Consider the following 14,765-nt stretch of genomic DNA (forward strand, 5'->3'; position numbering starts at 1 on the left):
ATTTAAGAACAATATTAATTAAACTTTTTCCTTCCGCAAGAATAACCCATTCTATTCAAATTTCCAGTCCGTACCATTTCCAATTAACTGTGGGCAAACAAAAAAGCGGGTTCTGCGAGTGATAGCCGTTGATTTAAACTAAGTAATGGCTGCCAACCGCTTCGGTGGGTAATTAGTTTGAAATTCTTGAAAAATTATACACAGCTTCGATACTGAAGGCAGGCTGTGAAATATATACTTAACATAGAGCTGATATTACCCCTATTTATGTAAGGGACGTGATATATAGCAAAAGTACAAATAGGGTACAGTCCCAAGGACAATCAGACTGAAATCTATAGACCGTATTTTGCCTTTGCTCAGACTTAAGACACAGTTAAAACGAGACAGCGTAGACTTAATAATAGGGTCCTGTAGGCACCATTCGGGTACGGAACCCTAAAAGTTTTTACTTTAAAAAGGTATTTAAACAGTTATTTATTTATTGTTTATTCATTTGCTTTCATTATTACATGAAGCCCCGTTAGGGTATTGCAAAGTTAGGTACTTTAACAATAGATACATAGTAAATATAATTTATACAATTACATACAAGGTACCGGTTTACATTATTTTATAATAGCTATATCAGGTATGATTTAGGTAATTCATTTTGAACCGAAATTATTTTATTTTTATTTATTGATCTTATCACTTATTTTATATACCTAATAGCGCCCGCGACTTCGTCCGCGTGGAATTTGGTTTTTAAAAATCTCTTTAATTTTCCAGGATAAAAAGTAGCCTATGTCACTTTCCAGGTCTTTATCAATACCCATGCAAAAAATCGCGTCAATCCGTTGCACCGTTGCGACGTGATTGAAGGACAAACCAAAAAACCATCAAACAAACACACTTTCGCATTTATGGTTGTAACTTCTCTGTATGATTCCCAATTAGCAAGCACCAATATAGAAGTTCTCGAGCGGTATCTACGTGCTGTAATTGGCTTTCAGGCATTGTCGGTGACTTGTCCGTGTTCCTGCAGCTTTGTACATTCCAAGAAGATGTACTTACACTGTTGCAAATGTCGTTCGACAATCGAAATCGATTAACATCCGGTTTCAATATCCAATCTATCTCTAATAGATCAACGTTGTTGTATATCTAAACAGACCATAGAATTTTTGATAAATAACGTATCGACAGATTAAAGATAGGAGGTTCATCATCATGATCAACCCATCGCCGGCTCTCCTACATAGCACGAGTCTCTTCACAGAGTGAGAAGGGTTTTAGCCATAGTCTACCACGCTGACCAAGTGCAGATTGGCAGACTTCACATACCTTTGAGAACATTATGGAGAACTCTAGAAGGCATGCAGGTTTCCTCACGATGTTTTCGTTAAAGCAAGTTATATTTAATTAATAATTACATAAAACGCACATAACTCCGAAAAGTTAGATGTGCGTGCCTGGGATCGAACTCCTGACCTCCGATTAGGTTCTAACCACTAGGCTATCACAGTTTAACCGGACATTAGAAGCCAACTTTTAGAATAACGGCTCTAGATTTATAGACCTGTCAATTTAATTTAGTTTCTAGATTGTATATAATCTGTTGTATAACAATCTGTAGAATTATATTGCGTACAAAATAAGATCTCACTCGCCATTTCAACTTTATGTGTCAACTGTCATCTCCAAAGAACGATTTTTTAGGTGAACCGTACTATTGACATGACAGTAGACACAGAGTTAAAATGGTATAAAAAAAATTGTCTATTTAGCGTCTTGTTTTTATTTTGTTAATGTTATTTATGTTCTTTACCTAAAACGATTACTTACTACTTATGAATTGCATATTACTTTTATTCAAATATGTAATATGCAATAAATAACTTAATAAAAATAATAGAAAATGTAACCGTGAATATGTGCGTGTAAGCATACAGAAAATTTTCTTTCATCTAAACAAAATAAATCGATTGTCACTATGTAATTAACCTTAACAGAAAAAAAACTATAAAATGACCAGCAGTCCCCGATTTATTATACTTATTATAAGAAGTGTGTTACCTACTTTACAAAATGAACAAAAATATATTTATTTTATTCATCATGGTGAGTTTTACATTAAATAAATAAAATAAAACCGCCGAACGGAAAGCATTGCAGTCTGCAGAAGGGTGTGTCGACTGCTTCTCGTACCTGCGGGCCAACGTCTCGGGCTTCGTCCGCGGGATCTCTTTCCTCCGACTTTGCCAGCGATCAACAACGATTAGTCAAAGTTTTATTTTCTCGTTTCTAATTCGAACCACAATGGTATAGAGCGCCCTTCCAGCATCAGTTTTCCCCTCCAATTTTAATACACCGCTAATCTTAGGTATCTTCTAGGCAAGCGCGCTCCATCTTACGCTGAATCATCACTTGCCAGCAAGTCTGATTGCAGAAGTGTTAGTTTATGAATTTAAAAAAAAACTGTCAATTTTTTGATTCCTATTTAATTTGTTTGTATAAAAATATCACGATTGTTGTTTCAGATAATTTCTTCAGTTCATTCAAGAAGTGCAGTTACGAATTCTGGTGGAGGTAAGTTGCTCTATAGCCCGCGACAGGTTGGAATGCCAATCAGGGTATGAGGCGGGTGTGCGGGGCGTTCCTTCTCTGATTGCCATCTCGACCTGTTGCGTGCTATAGGTATATTATGCGTAGGTATACGGTGCATGTGCACGGGTAAACTCCTTGGTAGCCAAGACGTGAGATCGTGTGGAGTCAAAGCCGTCTCAGATTCGAATCCTTATAAGACATCAGTAAGGGTCCTGTAAAAAACATGTGTGCTATTATGCTTTACGTAGAAACCTGCATAGCTTTATCTCTAACGATAGAGCCTCGATAGCTCAACGGTTAAAGGAGCGGACTGAAAACCGAAAGGTCGCCGGTTCAAACCCCACCCGTTGCACTATTGTCGTACCTACTCCTAGCAGAAGCTTTACGCTTAATTGGAGAATAAAGGGGTGATTCATTATCATAAACATGATAAACTTGGCTAATATTCTTTAAAAAAAATATTTTCTTTTAGCTGCAGAATGCGAACCATTTACGGAATTCTATGAGGATTGCAACTCTTGTTTTTGTACAGCTGATGGCTTCAGTATCTGCACTAAAATGGGTTGTGTCGATCGATAGTAAGAATCTTTCCCTTATTAAGCATTGTTAAGTACCTACTATACAATCAAGTTGGGGTTCAGTCGGGACGGGTAACTTAAACCTGTAACTTTTCGGAGCTATGTGCATGTTAAGTATCTATCTAAATACCTGTGAAGGAAAACACCATGAGGAAACATGTAACCCTGTAACTTTTCGAAGCTATGTGCGTTTTAAGTCCGTAAATAGCACTTTTTTAACTGTGAAGGAAAACACCGTGAGGAAACTTGCATGCCTGAGAGTTCTCCATAATGTTCCCAAAGGTGTGTGAAGCACAGACAATTAAAGTGTGAAGTCTATCAATTCGCAAATTACCAGCATGGTGGACTATGACCTAAACCTTTCTCATTATGAGAGGAGACCTGTGTTGAGTGCTGGCGATGGGCTAAAGATAAGATTGATGATGATAAAGTAAAATCGCTATCGCTAAGAAAAGTTATCAAAATACTTCCGACTATCCAGACAGGCAGATAAAGATTATTTCGTTATAGCAAAGGTTTTAACAAAACATTTATTTTTCAGGTGCGCAAGAAGAAATCAATTAATCGATCTATGGATATAAAATAATAAATAGTTAATTATTTAATCATTTCAGCTATGATGCCAGCTATAACACCAATGAAATTATAATTATACATTTATATTCTGACAAATTGAGTAATAAATAAAAAATATTGATATCTTAATAAAACACCAAGTGTCAACTGAATTCCTCGTTTATTACCTTTGAAATGTTATTTTTTCCATTTTCTACTGATAATATACTAGTTATGGCTAAGTTTTTCATTAATTCTTTCATGGAACTAAGATATTTTCTAACGTTGAAAATAAGCCTCTAATGTCCAAATCTAAGCTAAGACGTATCTCGGTTGTGCTTTAAATCCAAATAGGTGCAGCCAGACGAACAGTCAAGCGTACGAATTTAAAGTTTTACTAATTAAATCATTGATCACAAAATGAATCATTGATCACAAAATAAGTATTTAGGAAAATAGCCTAATACTAGAAAAAATACTCAAGAAAAAACTACAGGAAAAAAAATTAAGTAATGAAAATTTTGATTCCGTCTTTATATTTCGCCTTTGCTCAAGTGTATCTGGATTCGACAAAGAAATTTTAAGTACTAATTTTTAGTACATTCGCGGAAGGAAATCATCGTGAGGATACCTGCATGCCTGAGAGTTCTCCATAATGTTCTCAAAGGTGTGTGAAGTCTACCAATCTGCACATGACCAGCATGGTAGACTATGGCCAAACCCTTCTTACTCTGAGAGGAGACCCGTGCTCTCCAATGAGCCAGCGATGGGTTGATCATGATGGTGATGAATTCTTAGTACAATAAGAATTACTTTCTAAATCCATGGGATCCGAATTTAGATGATAGAGATATTAAAAAATATGCTTTCAAACTTAAAGGTATCGTCTAAATAAATAAGTGGTTTTTGATTTATTTTTATGCATCATAGTTTTTTGTTTATCGTGCAAAATGTCGAAAAAATACGACTCTAGTATGGAACCCCCGGTGCGCGAGCCTTTTTTTTTTTTTTTTATTCAGATACAAGTTAGCCCTTGACTGCAATCTCACCTGATGGTAAGTGATGATGCAGTCTAAGATGATAGCGGGCTAACCTGGAAGGGGTATGGCAGTTTTTATTAAACCCATACCCCTTTGGTTTCTACACGGCATCGTACCGGAACGCTAAATCGCTTGGCGGCACGGCTTCTGCCGGTAGGGTGGTAACTACCCACGGCCGAAGCCTCCCACCAGACCAGACCAGAAATTTAGAAATTATAAATTTTTAAAAAATTCCAAACCCCTGCCAGGAATCGAACCCGGGACCTCCCACTAATAAGACCACAGCGCTCACCACTGCGCCAGGGAGGTCGTCAAAAGCCTGACTCGCACTTAGCTAGTTTTCTTACTTAATACTAAAGATGATAAATGTATTTTAGTATTGGTACACGTAATGCCTATACCTATAGCGTAAAATAGCTATCGACTATAAAAAAAAACAATTTATTTCTAATTTCACCTTATCGAAATGTACAAGGCAATAATATTTTCGTTCATCGTAGTAAGTGCTACATTTTATTTTAACCAGTAAAACAAGCTAACCTAAAACGGATATGCCATATTCATTAAACCCATAACGCTTACATGGGCAATTTTTTAAGTAATTGTTGCTCGGCAACTTATATGGACTATGGATCAATCTGGAGCAATAAGTGGACCAATCTGGAGCAATTATTTCGCATAACATAGCTGAAATTTTCAGGTATTGCTGGCTATTGCAGTAAATTGCTTCATGTGGTCGTGACTCGTTACATCATAATAGACTAAAAAAAAACATAATAGACTAAATTGCCTGGAACTGTGGAATTTTAATTGTCCGTGTAAGCGTTCCTTTAACTTTATGTATCTTTATGTACATTTCATGTCAAAAGTGCGATTTTAGTCCTTATTTTAAAGGTGAATCAGTAGGGCGATTGTCTAAAACCTGCATCAATCATTATTACAATCTCAATTGTTATGATTGGCTGAATTTGTGCGATTCTTGTTGCAACAATGCATTGTAGCCAATAGTGAGCGAGCGTTTTTTTTATTTTTTTAAATAAAAAAAAACGCATAGAGCATAGAGTTAAAATGGTATTATGAACGGATTCGGATCGGATGAGTGCGTGATCGCTCTAAAGGTGGATTTTCTGAAGATCCTTTCGTAGTGAGTGCCCACATCATAAAAGGAACGTAGTATAAAAATTTCAAGTTTCTAAAGGCTGTGTGATAAATCCGTCAGGACAGTTATTATTAGTATTTTTATGAGTATCCGAATTGCCTCTGCTGGGAAGTGAATCCGGGACTTTACACATAAAAGAAGGACCACCGCACTGTCCACTACGCTAGTGAGGTCGTCATTACGAAACTGATTATCATTTATCCAGATAGTTATTGGTATTTTACCACATTAAAATCTGTGAAAATACTTTCAATATAATATTTTATGTTTAATTGAAATCAAAATCCGTTTATGGAAATGATGTATGAAAGTATGAAATGCATTTGATGAATATGCAATTCATTATATTCATGTACATAAATCGATATTGTAATATCGATTTATGTACATGTATGGTGTACTTAAGTATGTATTTTGTATTTATGTGTGTTCCACCGTGGCGCCTAAACTACTGTGCTGATTTTGTTGAATGATGTGTCAATCGATTTGTTATTATAATCCAGGGGACATAGGCTACATTTTAAATGAACGAAATCAATATGCGGATGTTGCACTCAAAAAAGTGGGGGTCTCAAATTTTTTTTGCTATTGTATCAAGTGGGGTGTCAAATGAAAGCGGAGAAAATTTTGAGTTCATAAATATAAATAATACTACCACATTGAAATATACCAAGCGACCGAAAAACAATTTTATTATAATATTTCAGCGTTTATTATTTTTATTTCAGCGGTGGTCTTAATTCGTCCTATTCGGGTTTTAGTTTTCAACTTGTAACTTTTTAAATTACGACTTGTTTCTATAGGTAACTTTTGTTTCAGCTTTTTATTGTAGTTGGTGCAAGATATCCCGATGACGATATACTACTCCTTTGGAGACGATGTTAGTGTTTATATCTATACATAATATATTATCTAGACTAGCACGGGATTTTAAAAATCTAAGTCCACGCGGTGGCGGGCATCATCTCATTAAGTATACATTTCTGTTTAACTAAAAAATAATCCCGGGCACGCACCTCTGACTTTTCGGAGTTATGTGCGTTTTGATTGATTGAATATCACTTGCTTTAACGGTGAAGGAAAACATCGTGAGGAAACCTGCATGCCTGAGAGTTCTCCATAATATTATGTTCTCAAAGGTGTGTGAAGTCTACCAATCCGCACATGGCCCGCGTGGTAGACTTGGCCAAACCCCTTCTCACTCTGAGAGGAGACCCGTGCTCTATAGTGAGCCGGCGATGGGTTGATCATGATGATGATGAAAAATTAATATTTTCAGCTGGCACTGCCACCAAGTGCAGACCGTTTTCCGTTTTCCGAATAGAATGCAACACATGTGTATGTGGAGCTGACAGCATAGCATACTGTACTAGAATGTCTTGCAGTGAGGTAGCAGAGCAACTAGGTAAAACCATCAATACATACTCTATACTATTTACTATTTTACTATTATTATATTATTTAATATTATAAATGCGAAAGTGTGTCTGTCTGTCTGCTAGCTTTTCACGTCTCAACTGTTCAACCGATTTTAACGAAATTTGGTACAGAGATAGTTTGCATCTCGGGGAAGGACATAGGCTACTTTTTATCCCGAAAAGTTGCAGAGTTCCCACAGGATTTTCAAAAACCTAAATCCACGCGGACGACGTCGCGGGTATCATCTAGTTTTTTTTATATTTAGGGTTCCATACGCAAATGGAGGTGAAGCCTAGTACAGCCATCACTATCATCCCCCTAGTCTTTGCGGAGTGATCCTTCTGTCCATCTGGACGAAAGGCAATAATGCGAAGATACTTTTTTATAGCAAAGTAGCACACGTCGGGTAGCCAACTCAATTTTGAACTCGGTGTTTAATCTCACAGAATCTCTATCTGCGCAGAAGGTTTTTTTTATAACACATATGCGCTCTTTATTCTATCGCTCTCATAGCCCGATGGGACGGAGATCCAACACGACTGGAGAGAGATCAGGCGCAAGACCGACCGCTTGTGCTTTCCGAAACACGGGCTTGAAAGTTGAAACACTACCAAGGTCCTAACTCCGAGCTAATACTGAGAATTTCTCAACAGAAAATCCAATACTTAAACATTTTTGGCCCGGCCCGAGAATCGAACTCAGGGCCTCTTATCTGCAGTCGAATATGCTAACCACTAGTATAAGAAGGCATTCAGTACAATATAGGTAGGTATTTTTTTTATTATTATTATTTATTTATACTTTATTGCACACAACAACAACACAAGTAAACATAGTAAAAACATACAAGAATCTTAATCTAATAGCCGTAGCATGCAAGGCGGCCTTATCTCTAAAGCTATAGGCCACGAAAGAACGCTGCAGGTCGTCGTCGTTTAAAAAAAATGTGTTGTTCGCTAAAAAAAATCTTTCAGGTACCATTCATCCTAAACATTTAAGATAGAACGACGAAAAAGAAGAGCGAAGAACGAAAATAAATATTATTTCAGCAAATATTTCCGCTGTAATAAATTCTGCAGTTAAATATATTACTTACATCAAAGAAACAGGGTCTATATTTTTTAATTATTTTTCTCAGGACTCGATTCTAAACATTGACCGAAGGAAAATAGCTTTTTGAATAAAATAAAATAAAATAGTATTTTTAAATCACAGAATCCTGAGTAATGTAATAGAAATGGCATCGAAACATCGCAATCATCGATCAATGTGATTTTTTTCCATTTCTTTAGTTAAAGAAATGGAAAAAAATCACATTCATCACATCACCTCCTACTACTTTTTATGAATGAAATATTCTTTACTAGATGATGCCCGCGACTTCGTCCGCGTGGATTTAAGTTTTTTTTAAATCAACTTTTAGGGTTACGTACCTCAAAAGGAACAACGGAACCCTTCTAAGAACACTTTGTTGTCTGTATGTCTGTCCGTCTGTCTGTCTGTCAAGAAACCTACAGGATACTTCCCGTTGACAGGAATTTTTATGAAATCATGAAATTTGGCAGGTAGTTAGGTCTTATAGCAGACATTAGGGGAAAAATCTGAAAACCGTGAATTTGTGGTTACACCACACTAATAGTTTTTGAAAATTCCATTCCTTAAGGGGTCAAAATAGGGGCTTGAAATGTATGAAGTCCACGCGGAAGAAGTCGCGGGTCTAAATTAGTGGTCTATATCCTCAATATTGTTGTATTTGCATGTATATTCGCTTTGTGCCAAAGAAGCTTTCGTAAGTATTTTGTTCGTACATAAGCAAAGCTGATTATCTCACTCGTGCGGAATCCTTTGATTTAAGCCCAAAATAACTACCCTTTGTATTGCTCCTCCTCCATTATCGATGTTCGCGAGGATTTTCTAATAAAACATTTTGTTTCCTTCGCTGATCCCTTGTTACAATATTATTGCTAACTCTTTTGGAAAAACAATTGATATTCCTAATTATTTTATAACAAACTAGCTTATGCTCGCGACTTCGTCCGCGTGGACTACACAAAATTCAAACCCCTATTTTACCCCCTTAGGGGTGGAATTTTCAAAAATCCTTTCTTAGCGGATGCCTACATCATAATAGCTATCTGCATGCCAAATTTCAGCCCGATCCGTCCAGTAGTTTGAGTTGTGCGTTGATAGATCAGTCAGTCAGTCAGTCAGTCACCTTTTCCTTTTATATATTTAGACTTCTGATTCAATAACGATGCGCAATTTTTTTAGAGGTGAACGCCTAGTGGTTAAGTTGTTGGTTTCCTATTCGGGTGATCGGGGGTTCGATTCCGAGCACGCACCTCTAACTTTACCGGTTACTATTGAGAACGGGTCTCTTCTCAGAATGAGAAGGGTTTGGCCATAGTCCACTACGCTGCCCAAGTGCGGATTCAATCAGAGTTGATGCGTAAAGTATCAGCCTGGTTATCAGCCAGGCTGATCCTTCGCACATTTATCGGTGTTTATTCATTTTTTGCGCAAAGGATCAGTTTGATGTTCACAGCCAGGCTTATATTTTGCGGAATAAATGAATAAACACCCACGATGGTTTGCATCGTGCAAACCAGTCGGGTTTTTTTCTTTTTAAATTAAATACCTGGCTAATGGAGCTAAAATAAAATGTACTCGTGCTATTTATAAGTAGATAATAACTTAACCAACCATAAAACTTATGATAAACAAAAACTATTGGCCCGATAACTTGCTTGTTTGGCCTTATAGTGCTCCCATGAGAACCATGCTGGTATATGAGCTCTACAACTATACATTTGCCATTCCAAAACACATACCATAGCGATCTCCACTTTATGTAAATAAAGATAAGGTTGGGATTTACTTACAGAGCGAATTTTTGGTAGTAAATAAAGCTGGTTTCAAATATAATGGAGGTGCAACGTAATGCCAGTTTAAAGCTATTATAAAGCCTAGGTAACACCTTCTGAGTTATTGATTACCATTTGGGGCACGGGCAGTGCTGCAATTTCTTATAGGTAACAAATAATGTTTATGGAGCTATTACTCATTGGTGCAACCCGGGATAGGCTAAATGCTGACTTATTATTTTCTTGGACCGAACTTTACGAGTAAAGGATCTAAAATTGAGATATAAATTTGCCGTTGCACCTTCCTTATTGCTTGGAACGTGTTATACGTAGGTACATCTTGTTTTATTTATTTTTATAGTACACTTGATTATACTAGACTAACAGCCGCACTCAGAGTCGCTTAATGGTTACTTAAGGCATTAATTGGTATGGACAGAGATAATATATTTGTTATATATTATCTCTGGTATGGATAAGGAATGCCTTAAGTAACGATTAAGCGAATCTGAGTGCGGCTGTTAGTAAGTGAAACCGTGATAGCTTCGTGGTCAATTAAATATTTATCAATTGCTTTAAATGGTGAAGGAAAACATCAGCCAATATTCACTCAGCTAAGCCAGCGGTGACGGACTATGGCCTAAGCTCTTCTCATTCTGAAAGGAGACCTGGCTCAGTAGTCGGCCCTTGAAGGGTTGATCATGATGAAGTAGGTAATGCCCACTATTTGGTCCCATGGGATTTAAAAAAAAAACCTAAATCCACGCGGACGAAGTCGCGGGCATGATGTATAATTATAAAGAAAACCTTCAGGCAATTTTTTTAAGTTTCTAAACCCGGTAGCTTTACGTTGTATAAATTTCTCTTTTTATTTATTTTATTTTATTTTATTTAACAGGAAAACTTACAGCTAATATGAAAAAATGAATAGGTAAAAACAGAAGAAGATTAAAGCTAATGACAAGTTTTCACAGATAGAATACACATCGAATAACAAAAAAAAACTCGACTGGGGGAAAGAAAATTCAGGGAATAATAATAAAATAAAAAAACGAGAAACGAGATCTGGCCAACGAATTATTTAACTGAAGTATGAGCGTTAAAGAATTCATTGGCCAGAGCTTTCCGAATAGTGGTACCAGTGATGCAGAATAGGTCCAAATTTTTGTCATTTTTACAAATTTTATTAAACGATGAGGCAGATCTAAGCATAAACGAGTTTCTACGAAAATTGGTATGCGTATGCCGTATGCGGTGTGTGAAACATTGAAAAGAAGCGAGGATGAGTATTGCTAGGGACTTTAAAGTGTAACTTCTCAAGAAGCGGCGCATATAATATGTATCATAAGTACTTAACAAGCTATTATAGCCTAGTGGTTAGGACGTCCGCCTTCTAATCGGAGGTCAGAGGTTCGATCCCGGGCACACACCTCTAACTTTTCGGTCTTATGTGCGTTTTAATTAATTAAATACCACTTGCTTTACCATGAAGGAAAACATCGTGAGGAAACCTGCATGCCTGAGAGTTCTCCATAATGTTCTCAAGTGTATGTGAAGTGACGTGGTAGACTATGGCCAAAACCCTTCTCAGTCTGAGAGGAGACCCGTGCTCTGTAGTGAGCCGGCGATGGGTTGATCATGATGATGAAGTACTTACATAAAAAATTAGATATGAAAGTACGAGTACGTTCAGGATGGTATAGGACATAGGTATAAATAAAACATTGTATGAAAAGCTAGAAGATAAATTCCAACATTTACGTTAGCCCAAGAAACGCCTGACGTAAGTGTTCTATGTTACGTCCTTTACATACAAAAGAATTGCCGCCCGGCTCAATTTATGCCTCAGGCATGAAAGGAGCAAGAAAGAATTTTGAAAAAAACCTTTTCTTATTTATCTGCTATGATATTATCACCATTAACAATCTCCCTGTTCCCGTATTCAGGAAAGTAAGTCGCAGTTCCTACACTATATTTGAGGAACAATTTGCTTCCCCGAATATATTTTACGCGTGGAAGTTTCCTCTATAGTCTATATAGACTAAGCCTGTTTATTAAATTAACCAAAACTTGACTTTAATATCAAAGCGTTAGAGTTCAATTTATTATGTATTTGGAATATTAGAAGTAGGTGTGTTATATGCTTAGAAGTGAGAAATTTCATTTGAGACGATTTCGCGATTTCGCGCCTCTCCCTAGGGACCGCCCGCTGATTTATCCTTGAGTTATTCTTTTTTTTTTCTTTGAGAGGCATTCTAACATTTTTTTGTATTCATACATTTAGTATACCAATAAAATCTTATGTTGTAAAAATTGTAGACTGAAAAAACGCGCTTTGAAAGAATTAATGACACAAGGATATCTAAATACAGTAGCCGGCAGGAAATATTGTATACCAACTTTAAGAAAGAGATTTCGGCTTCGTAGAGCGTTGTCTCTATCACTCATACCTATGTGACGTTTTGTCGGTCTCAATGACCGATGGTCGATGTACAATATTTCCTACCGGGTACTGGAAACCGCGTTGAAGCTACGAATAACAACTATCTAGTTATTCGTAGCCATTTCGTAGCATGGAGGATTTTAAACGAAGATTTTTAATTTTCAATAGGTACTTAAGTATAAATCCTATCGGTATAGCCTGGTGGTTGACATTGCTGTCCTAGTCAGAAGGTCGGGGGCTTGATCCCGAGCACGGACCTCTAACTTTTCGCAGTTAGGTACGAGCACCGAGGCGTAATACGAGTATGTGCGTTTTAAAAATAGAAACGCATGCCCGATTCTTCTCAAAGGTGTGTAAAGTCTGCCAATCTGCACTTGGCCAGCGTGGTGGACTGTGGCCTTAATCCTTATTCTGAGAGGGGACCTGTGCTCACGTCTAAAAAGGAACAAAAGTGAGTGTAAAGTTTTGTGAGTTTGGTTTAGAGCAAGAATTAGTGTGTTGCGATGCAGCGACACGTTCGCCGTAAGCAGATTAGCGCTGCTTCGATCCGGGATGAGTGCGCGGTAAGCTTATTGTCGACAAAGCAACAAGGACTGTGATTTTGTCATCTATTTACTACTAGCTGCCCTGCCGAACTTCGTACCGCCTAACAGCCAATAAATTTTTTGTAAGTTCTCTCCGTAAGAACCATCCTCGTACTTCAAGGAATGTTATGAAAAAGATTTAGCGAAATCGGTTCAGCTGTTTTCGAGATTTGGTGATCACCAACACATTTAGCGATTCATTTTTATATATAGAGAAGATCGGTTTAAAGACATTTATTTCTCAATAAAGAACACAACAGTTCACTTATATATATCGAGAATTACTGTTTACATTAATTTAATTACTTAAATTTATGGTATTACATGGTATCTAAGTGTCACTATCTAGTACTTAATATCTAACATTAATGCTCCAAAAAATAATTATGTAGGTAGGTAGTAAAAGAATTAGCGGGACAGAACATTCATACGGTTACAATACTGGTATATAGGGAAGAGGTCACATTAACATATTCATTTAGGTTTTTTGTAAATGTTCGATCAGTTGTTTTTTAAATATAGCAAAACTTTTGCTTTTTGTAATTATTTCAGGTAAATTGTTGTATAACAGCGCTCCTTCAAAGAGAATATTCTTTTTTCCATAATTGGTTCCTTCTAATTTTAGGTAGATGTAGTTTGTTGCGTTTTCGTAAATAGTGTGTGACTGTTCTTTTTTTAAAGCTTATTTGCGCGTTTATGTCCGCTGTAATTATTTTTCTAATAAGAATACAGGTTTTAAGCGCGTATAGTTGACTTATATTTAAAACTTTCGTATCTTTGATAAGATAAATAATTTATTATGCATACCAAAGAGCGGCGATAGCCTGGTGGTTAAGACGTTGGTAGGCCTCTTATTCTGGAGGTCAGAGGTTCAATCTCGGGCACACGCCTCTAACTTTTCGGAGTTAAGTGCGTTTATTAATATTTAAAATATCACTTGCTTTAACGGTGAAGGAAAACATCGTTAGGAAACCTATACATGTCTGAGAGTTCTTTATAGTGTTGTTAAAGTGTGAATTCTGCCAATCCACACTTGGCCGGCGTGGTGGACTCAAACCCTTCTCATTCTAGGAGGTGACAATGAGAACATGCGTAGTAGATCTCTATGACGAATACGTATATAAATTTTGACGCTGCCTTTAACGGTCCCATGGTGTAATGGTTAGCACTTTGGACTCTGAATCCAACGATCCGAGTTCAAATCTCGGTGGGACCTGTTCTTTTTATTTTTGTTTTTTTTTCTCTCTGAAAGTGTTTTTTATACATTTTTATTAATGTCTGCTAATATTTTAATTTTTTGTCGAAATACAATGTAATTGCTATTTAGTTTAGGTCGGCGTTTGGTGTTTCTACTTTTTATGGTTTTGTTAGCTTGGATCTTGAAATGTAAAAATCGCTCAAGTGCGAGTCGGACTCGCATACGAAGGGTTCCGTACCATCGTACAAGAAATAACACTTTAATTTTCATGGCAGCTATTTTGAAATTATTATTATTATTTGTTGTTATAGCGATAATATAAATACATATATTTTG

At 36.7% G+C, this 14,765-nt stretch overlaps 2 long non-coding RNA genes and 1 other non-coding gene across 3 annotated transcripts; all 3 read left to right on the forward strand.

Moving 5' to 3' along the window:
* The first annotated feature begins 2,042 nt into the window (after positions 1–2,042).
* On the forward strand, positions 2,043–3,958 carry LOC138403940 (uncharacterized). Its single transcript, XR_011238057.1, has 4 exons — positions 2,043–2,103; positions 2,523–2,571; positions 3,062–3,167; positions 3,709–3,958. It is a non-coding gene; the product is annotated as an uncharacterized lncRNA (long non-coding RNA).
* A 1,210-nt stretch (positions 3,959–5,168) lies between these two features.
* On the forward strand, positions 5,169–7,323 carry LOC117992826 (uncharacterized). Its single transcript, XR_004675098.2, has 3 exons — positions 5,169–5,261; positions 6,741–6,801; positions 7,201–7,323. It is a non-coding gene; the product is annotated as an uncharacterized lncRNA (long non-coding RNA).
* Positions 7,324–14,375: 7,052 nt separating this feature from the next.
* TRNAQ-CUG (transfer RNA glutamine (anticodon CUG)) lies at positions 14,376–14,447 on the forward strand. The gene has a single exon. It is a non-coding gene; the product is annotated as a tRNA-Gln (tRNA).
* The last annotated feature ends 318 nt before the right edge of the window (positions 14,448–14,765 follow it).

Source organism: Maniola hyperantus, chromosome 22 (genome assembly GCF_902806685.2).
Source record: "Maniola hyperantus chromosome 22, iAphHyp1.2, whole genome shotgun sequence".
Lineage (NCBI taxonomy): Eukaryota > Metazoa > Arthropoda > Insecta > Lepidoptera > Nymphalidae > Maniola > Maniola hyperantus.